The sequence below is a fragment of the Serinus canaria genome, chromosome 19, assembly GCF_022539315.1.
Source record: "Serinus canaria isolate serCan28SL12 chromosome 19, serCan2020, whole genome shotgun sequence".
In the NCBI taxonomy this organism is placed as follows: domain Eukaryota; kingdom Metazoa; phylum Chordata; class Aves; order Passeriformes; family Fringillidae; genus Serinus; species Serinus canaria.
In genome coordinates, this window is record NC_066332.1 from 1,182,914 (window position 1) to 1,191,460 (window position 8,547).

The following is an 8,547-nucleotide window of genomic DNA, read 5'->3' on the forward strand; positions in this document are numbered from 1 at the left end:
CTGGGCCTGTCCTGGCTTCAAGTGACACTTCAGCTTCACTTGCTCCTTTCCTCTCTGCCTGCTGCAGCTATAGCTGATCCCATCTTTGAGCTCCCACACCTGAACCAGGCCTGTGTTTCTCTACTGCCCTGGGGAGAAATCTGTCCCTAGCCACTGAGAGCAAGCACAACTTTGGGAAAGAAATCCAGGCAAAGTTGGTGACATCTCTAGAGCTGCCTCCAGCCTGTACCAGCTGGAATGCAGGGGCAACTGTGGCACTTGGGAGCAGGGTGTACCTGAGCTGAGTGTGCTCCAGCAGCCCCATCCAATGTCAGGCTGTTCTCTGAACAGAGAAATCTCTGGTTTTGTGCACCCCAGGGAGCAGATGGGAGCTGCTGTTATTCCCAGTAGGGCATCCTCCTTTACCCACCCTCTGGGGACAGAGGGGTGTGCCCTGCTGTGCCCTGTGCCACCCTTCACTGCCCATGGGAGCCACAGGGCAGCCCCCATCCTCCAGGGCCTGGTGCTGGGGGCTGGGGAAAGGCAGCACCTTCCCCACCCTGGCCAAGGTTTTATTGTACTGCCTCTTTATTGTTGTGTTTACAAGCCAGGCCCTTTATAGGTTTTCCTATGAATAGTTCCAAGGAGAAGGTAATTACCTTATCACATGCAGGATGATTTATAGCCAAGGTGGCAAGGGACATTCAGCTCCACATCGGCTCCGTTTGAAAGACAATCCGCCTGTTCTTCCCGGGGTCACTGGGTGGGGAAAACAAAAGGGCTTTGCTTTAGCGCCCGGCCCGATCGCAGCCCGGGGATGTCTCCTGGCCCAGCAGCGTTGTCCCGGGCTTGTCACCCACCTGCAGCCCCTGGGGACACCTGCGGTGGCGGGCTCTGCCCTGCCGCGGGCAGCGCAGCCCGGAGCGGCCGCGGCGGGGCACTCACAGCGTCCCCGCGGGCTGTTAAACACCCCAGCTGCTGCCATTGGTACTTGTCTTTTTAATTAATTTTCCGCTTCCCTCCAACAGCTGTCTCCATGCCGGGGAGCACGGGCAGTGATTCACCGCTCACCTGCGGCTGCTGCGCCCTGAGCGTCCCCGGGCAGCCCCGGTCCCCACGAGGTGGCACCACGAACCCGGGCACGGCGGCGACAGCGGCGGCGGCGCTGGCCCGTGTCCCCTCGGCGGGGTCCTGCCTGTCCCCTCAGTGCTGTGGCGGGGCTCACCCCGACGGGACACGGGTGCCACCAGCGGAGTGTCCCAGCCCGGGGCCGAGCGGGGCGGGCACGGCGCGTTCCCCGCGGGACACACGGAGCGTTTTCCCTCCCGGTGCGCAGCCACGGGCGCGGCCGGTGGCTTTGGCCCCGGGGCTGTGACTCCGGTGTCAGTGACATCGGCCCGTGAGCGATGGGGCGGCGGAGGCAGGGGTGATTTCCAGTGGCGGGGTCAAAGGGAAGAGGCTGATCCTCGGTTCATGCCTGCTGTCTCTGCCATAAAAAATGGCTCTGCGCTCTCTCGCAGGCCGTCCCTCCCTGGGACCCGCTAATTCGATGATTTTTATCCTGTCTGTTTTCCTTCTCTCCCCTCTGCAGCCTCCCGGCGCTCCCCCTCGGGCGGCTCCGGGGTCGCGCTGATGGATGGAGCCCGGAGGAGGCGGCGGCGGCCGGCGAGGGGATTCGGGCACAGCGAGGGGATTCGGGCACGGCCAGGGGATTCGGGCACAGCCCGACCCTCGGTGGCCTCACCTGGCTGTCACCACGTTCCTCCCGGGGGCTAAAGCCCAGCAGGAAGGGTGTGGGCAGGGAGGGAAGGAGTGTGGAAGAAAACCGTGGGCACCGCAGGGCTCTGGGCACCGCAGCGCCAAGTGGGGATGGGGACAGAGGCTCTGAAGGGGCTTGGAGAGCCCCGGGGAGCAGGATTGCCCCTCGGGTCATGCCTTCCTGTGCCACCCCCGGGAAAAGGGAGCCCACGCTGCTCCGGGGGGGTCCTCTGGCTCCCCGGGAGCCCAGACTGGTATTTCAGTCTAGACGTGCTGGTATTTTTCAGTCCAGCAGATTTCCTTGATGGCCCAGCGGTGGAGCAGGGGCACGCTCGGCACGCTGGCACGGTGGCAGCTGCAGGGTGGGGGGTTCCCATGGGGGCACAACCTGGGCAGGTGACGTCCCCAGTCCCTGCTCCTGGAGCAGCAGGAAAAACGCTGGCACTGGAATGGGAGGGAAAACTATGTGGAACTTGAAATTTGCTCATAAACCTGGGTTGGCCGGGTGGGAGGCTTGCCACATCTTGCTCGAGTGCTGGCCCACGTGCAGAGAGCTGTGATGGGCCGGGTGATTCAACAACCACCCCTGTTCCTGCTGCCCCTGTGAGCTGGGGTTGGGCTGGGTAAATATTTTGGGGGGCACCCAGCTCATACTGAAACATCGCCGTGCCTCGGGTCAGTCCCTTGTGCTGCCGCCGCTGGGCCGATGCTTCATCCAGGAGCCTGCCCAGGCAATGCCCCTCTGCGTGCCACCCGTCCCAGGAGACCCATCCCGGGGACAAAGGCAGCTTTCAGGGCCCCGGCCGTGCTTGGGCGGCCTCGGGGATGTGTGAAATTCGGCTTTGGCCCAGCTCCTTCCTGGAGCGGAACTGTTCTCAGCGAAACCGTCCCCACCGCCGCCCTAATGGCTTTTCTCTGTGCGCCCGCATTAATGAACGCGAGGCCCAGCCTAATCGGGGGGAAGCCATGCAAGTAATTGCTTGAATTTTTAATTCGGGGTTATGATAGGGGAATCAAAGTCACACGGCAGCCGCCGAGGCCGCCCGCGGCTCCGCACCATTGACTCCCGCAATTTGCTTTTGATTTTTGCCCTCCCGGCTCCCCCCACGGCCCGCTGGGGACCCCGCTGGGGGCCGGGGCTGGACCCTCCCAAGGAGGGCACCTGGTGCAGTGCAGGGAAATGTGCCTGGAGTGGGGGTCTCACCTGCAGCAGGGGCTGGGGGGAGCTGGGCTGTGCCCATGGGGGCTCTTGCCACAGGTGGGAAGTTGTTGCCGGCCTCCAACAGCATTTCCTTGTGGAGAGTTGGATTTTACTTTTCCTGGGACCTTTTGAATTTCTCAAGTTCCATTGTGGCAGCTCTTGCCCTCAGCCTGGGGAGCCACCAGTGGGGACGCCCTGCTCAGAGCGTGTCTGGTGCCACCATTGTCACACGAAGGGGCAAGTGACACAGACACCCACGGCCAAGGGGTGGCACATGGGGTGTGGGGCTGGCCAGGTTTTGGGTTGGGCCTCCCTGGAGCGCAACTGGGACTCGCAGTGGAGCTACCCCTGTTCTCAGGGAGCTCCTCCAGCCCTGAGCATCCCCTGGGCCCTGGCAGCGGCCACGCTGCTTTTGTTTTCCCAGAAAACAACCCCACCTCCGCGCCGGTTCCAGCTCGCTTCCCTCAGCTCTGTCTTAAAATTAATAAAGAGTCAGAGGACACGCGGCAAAGCAGAATGGCATCTGTGCAATGCCCGCCCCTGCAGGGACACCGTGGCCATCAGGGCCACCCTGCCTGGCACAGGGATTGGGGTGCATGGGAGGGGCCACAAGGCTGGTGCCACGCCGGCCATCGGGCACGGCCGGGCGCGGGGGGACGGTGCCCGCGGGCTCGGCGCAGCCCAGCTGTGCCCGGGGACCCTCAGCCTGCCCAGCTGTGCCCCGTGACCCCGTGTTTGGGGTTTGGGCCGCTGTTGTGGTGTTCCTTGTGCCGCGATCCCACGGCAGATAGCATTGTTTGCCCTGACACGTAAGCCAGTGACAACCTCAAGAGCTCTGGCATGGATTCCGAGCGCTCTCCTGGCCTGCCCTGCTCCCAGCGCCTTTTATAGCCCAGCAGAACTTGTTTTGCTGTGGCAGCCAAGCAGAACCTGAGCGGGAGCTGGGGCTGCAGGGGGACCTGAGCGTGGCTCACGGGGGGTGCTGGGTCACGTCCACACCCTGCAGCCCCACAGCCCTGCAGAGAGTCCCCGCTCCCCACGCCTGCCCAGCCCCTGCCCTCCCCTCCAGCACAGCACCTCGGAGATGGAGGGAAGCCCCCAGGCTCTGAAAAGGAGGGGTCTGAGGTTTTGGGGGGGCCCAGAGTGGGGGCACACTGCTGGGGAGGGGATGTGGTGGGAAGGCCACCAGTGCAGAAGGACACATTGTCATGGCCATGGGCAGGGGACGAGCTGAGGTGGTCCTGACCCCACAGCCTGTCCACTGGCAGAGCAAAGGGACACCGAGCAGCCCCAGAGGGGTCCCACCTGCAGGTGAGGGGCCAGCAGGGCCCCTGTGCCCCCCCAGAGCAGCAGAGCCTCGGCACAGGACGGGAGGTGAAGACGGATTATGAAAGTGTTTCTTTGCTTTGCTTTTGAGAAAGGAGAACTTCAAAGGGGCCATTTATCACCAGACAAAGAGAGTCGCGAGTTATTTGCAAAGTGTAGGGGAGAAACATTAATTATCAGTGTGACAGACAAACGCTGCTGCTGGGTGTCCTCCTGCCCACCCTGCGCCCTGTCCCAGCAGGTCCTGGGTGGCTCCTGTCCCCCCCACCGGCCAGCCCCAGCTCCTCTCTCATCTCCCCCTCCTGTGCCAGGTGGACCTGTGGGGCTCTGGGTGAGGGCACCGGGGTGATGGATGTCCCCAGGGCGATGCATGTCCCCAGCATGGGTGCACCCACATGGTTGGAGGGGCAACATGGGGGTTCCCCACTCTGCTGACACTGCTGCCAGTACAGCCCACCTGGTGCCATCCCCACCTGAGTGCTCCTGTGGGATGAGAGCAGAGATGGTGGACACCAGATGGGGATGAATCCATGCCCTTCAATCCATCCCTGAGCCCCACAGCATCTCTTCCTGGATGATGCCCAGGTTCATGTTTGCTGTGCTTGGGGCAGGGGGCACACAGCGGGGAGAGGAGATGTTTCCACTCCAAAGCCTCGCTCTGTGGCGTGGTGACAGCTGGGACATGTCCCTTTCCTGGGAGCTGAGCGGGTTGTGCAGCACAGCCCGTGATGGCACAGACCTCTCTGTGCTGGCGACTGCAGGGGACAGGGACAGCAGGGCTCAGCCCAGAGATGAGGCACCCCAGGTGAGGAGGGAGGACTGAGCCTCTGTCCCAGGAGCTCTGCAGAGGGAGAGCCAAGGCTCTGCCCATGATCTGGCAGGGGGAAGACAAGCCAAAAGGCAATTTGCATCCTAAACAAAGGTGCCAACAGACCTGACTTGCCCGGAGGGTGCAGGTGGCACCTCTGTGCCTTTGGGGGCTGTGGCTGTCGGGGTGCAGGCAGGAGGGTCCCCGTGGCCCCGGTGAGCGGGGCAGGCAGCTCTGCCTTTCATGTGTGACCCCTCCCGAAACCACAGCTTCCCTTGGCCCGCGCGGGGATCAACCGCGGGTCATATTTAATAAAGGTGGGGATGGGAGAAGGCTCAAAACATTACATCACCTCGTGTGGGGGAGGCGGAGGCAGGCAGGGAATGCGAAAATCTCAGCGCAAGTGGGGGCAGAGGAGAAAAAAAAATCTCCGTGAGGGGGTTTAATGGGCTGCTTTGGTGGGAACTCTCTTGCCCACTGCCCGCGGGGTCAGAGGTGTCTGCACGCGCTCAGGCGTTAAATGAAACTGTAAGGAAAAAATGAGAGGCAGATACGAAATGTGTAAATGTGTCCGTGGCAGAAATCCCCCGGCGCTGCGCCCGCCCCGGTGCCCCGCAGGAAAAGTCCCACCAGTGCCCCTGTGCTCCTGTGTCCCCACTCTGCAGGTGCCAGGGGACACGAGGCCGCCCCAGCCAGGACAGGGGGGTGCCCTGGGCCTGGCTCCTCTGCCGTGCCAGGGCAAAGTCCCCGTGCCTGAGCCGTGCCCGGGGCTGACCCCACACTACCCACGGCTCTGCTGCCGGGTGGGAGCTGCAGCCTGGCTCGGGGCAGGCACTGCCGGCCCCTCTGTGGTGGAGGAGGATGTGGCTGTGGGTGAGGGATTGCCTGGACAGGGCGGTGGCAGCAGGATGGTTTTTCCTTCCTTGTGGACAGTGCGAAGGGATGGGCTGGCTGCTGGTGTTGGTGCCTGGAGTCTCTGAGATGATGGGGAGCGGGAGGTGAGGCCATTCCAGCCCTGGGAGCTGCCGGCCAATGCGGGCTGGCTGCGAACCAGGTGGCTTCGGAGGCTTGAGGACAGAGCAGAGCATGCTCCGATTAAAACAGATTAAAACACCCTCCCGGTGCAGCCGCCCCGCATTCCCAGCCGCAGGCACCTCCCGCTGAAAGCTCGGGCTGATGCTCCCGCCGGGCTGGGGCTGGGAAACTATGTGCTCCCAGCCCCGCGGGGCACCCACGGCCCCCCGAGCCGTAATGACCGCGCTCTTCTGCTCAGGGGAGTTAATGAGCTGTGCCGGACAACGATGGGAAAAGGCCGCTCGCAGCGAGGCTGCCGGCATCGCTCAGAGGAGCGGGGCGTGGAGGAAGGGGGAAGAGCAGTGGGGTGAGAGAGATGGACCAGAAAACGATACCCACTTCATTAGCCAGGTGGTTCCAAATGTGTGGAAACAGGACAAGGTCCAGGTCACCCACTGTGACAGAACATGATTATCATGCGATGCCATGAAGCCTGTGCAAAGACCAAGTCAAAGCTCAGCAGCCCACTTGAAAGGGACAGGGACCTTCTGGGAGCAGGAGCCAGGCTGTTCCCAGGCCGGGCAGGGTGGGGGTGTCACAGCCCTGCCGGGGGGTCTGGGCACTCAGCCCGGCTCCTGCTCTGCCCTGGCACCTGCAGAGCTCCTCAGCCCGCCCTGGGCAGGAGGGGCAGCGCTGGGAGACAGCCCTGGTGCCACTGAGGGGGTGACACAGGCTCTGCACGGCCCCTCAGCCCCACGGGCAGGTGGTTTGGTGTCTCTGCCATCACCTGGGGTCTGGAGAATTTTGGGGTGATCAGGGACCTGCTGTGGTGTGAAGGGTGAGGGCACCTGTGGGTGCAGGGAGTGGTGGGTGCAGGTGCCACTCACCTTCAGAGGTGGGAGAGCTGGGCACAGGGGGAACACTCACCAGTGACCTGCTCCCTGCTCCCTGGAGACCTTGGGGTGCAGGGCACAGCAGAGCTGGGGAGCCCCCTGACTCCCACACCGGGCATTCACACGGTGCCAGAGGGGTGTGAGGGAGCTGCTGTCACCTCCCTGTGGCAGGGAGCCCCCGGCTGGGCTGAGGGCTCCAAGCTGGGAGCCAGGAAGGGCTTTTTGGGATTTTTCAGCCCTCTCCTCTCTAGGCTGTGCTCAGGCTGCAGTGTGGCCACCACAACCCCTGTGTGGCCACGGTGTGCTCACCCACAGCCTCCCTCCTGACACAGAGAGGTTTCCTGCTCCCTGCTGCTCCCCAGCATCCCACTCTGCTGTGGCTCTGCCCTGTCCCCCGAAGGGCAGGGGGCTCTGAGGGTGCTGTGCTGCCATCCTGGCCCCAAGCTGCTCTGTTCCACGGAGCAGGAATGGTTTTATGGACAGTTCAGCCTGTTCAGCCCGTGCAGCTCCCAGCACCCGCACAGGCTGTTCCCTGCCACGCTGTGGGGCTTTTCCCTTCCTTCCCTTCCCTTGCCTTGCCTTGCCTCTGCCTGGCTCTGCAGGAACCAAAGTGCCACTGGCTCCCCAGGTGTTTAACTGACAGGGGATCCATGGCCAGAGGGTCAGGGACCAGCAGCTGAGCTCCTGAGGGGCTCTGGGGCTGCATTCGGGGTCTGCCACGGGTGCTGGTGGCTGGCAGGATTTCCTGTGTGTTTTGAGATGGGCAGGTAACTCTGGGTGCCCTGGAAAACTCTGAATCTGGGCTGGGAATGCTGGGTTTAAAGCTGTTGGCCTTTGCCAAGAGCAGCAGGAACGGGAAGTGCTTTGGGCACCTGGGCAGTCATGAGTGGAGATTTCAGGCCTGCCTTCCCCTGAAGGGTCCTGGGCTCCTCTGTGCCCTGCTCTGGGTGTGGTGCTGCCTCTTGTCTTGTGCCTGCTTTGATTTAAGTGAATTTGTTGATCTTTGGGACTTGGTGCATTCACAGTGATAGGAAAGGCAGGTTTTGTTCAGACCCCAGAGCTTGAATCTCTTCCTCTGCCCATTCCCAAACCTGTTCCCTGCTCCCAGCCCTGACTGCTGCCAAGGTCAATGGGGGCTCCGTGTCCCCTGTGACCTCTGTCCCCGCAGGGTCCCCTTTGCTAACTGGGTGTCCTTCCATGTCCTGCACGGCTAAATGGCACTGAGCCTGTCCCCAGAGCTGTCCCACAGCGGGTGCCACGACCCCCCCAGGTAACCCCCATCTTGGGGGTCCTGCCCTGGACCCTCACCGCCTGTTCCTGCTCTGTGCCGGAGCTTGGGCAGCAGGACCCCACACTCTGGAGGACACGGGAGGAGAAACCACGAGGGGTTTTCATCTTGGCCCCCTTCCAGCGCGGGCACAGCGCCGAGGGAGCCGAACCCACCGGGGGTCCCGGCTCGGCCCCGGGGGGCGCGGGCAGAGGACGGCGTTCCCTTCCCGGGGTGCGAGCGCTACCGGGACCCCCGACGGCAGCCGGGGCGGCTCTGGGGCGCTCGGAGCCGCCGTCCC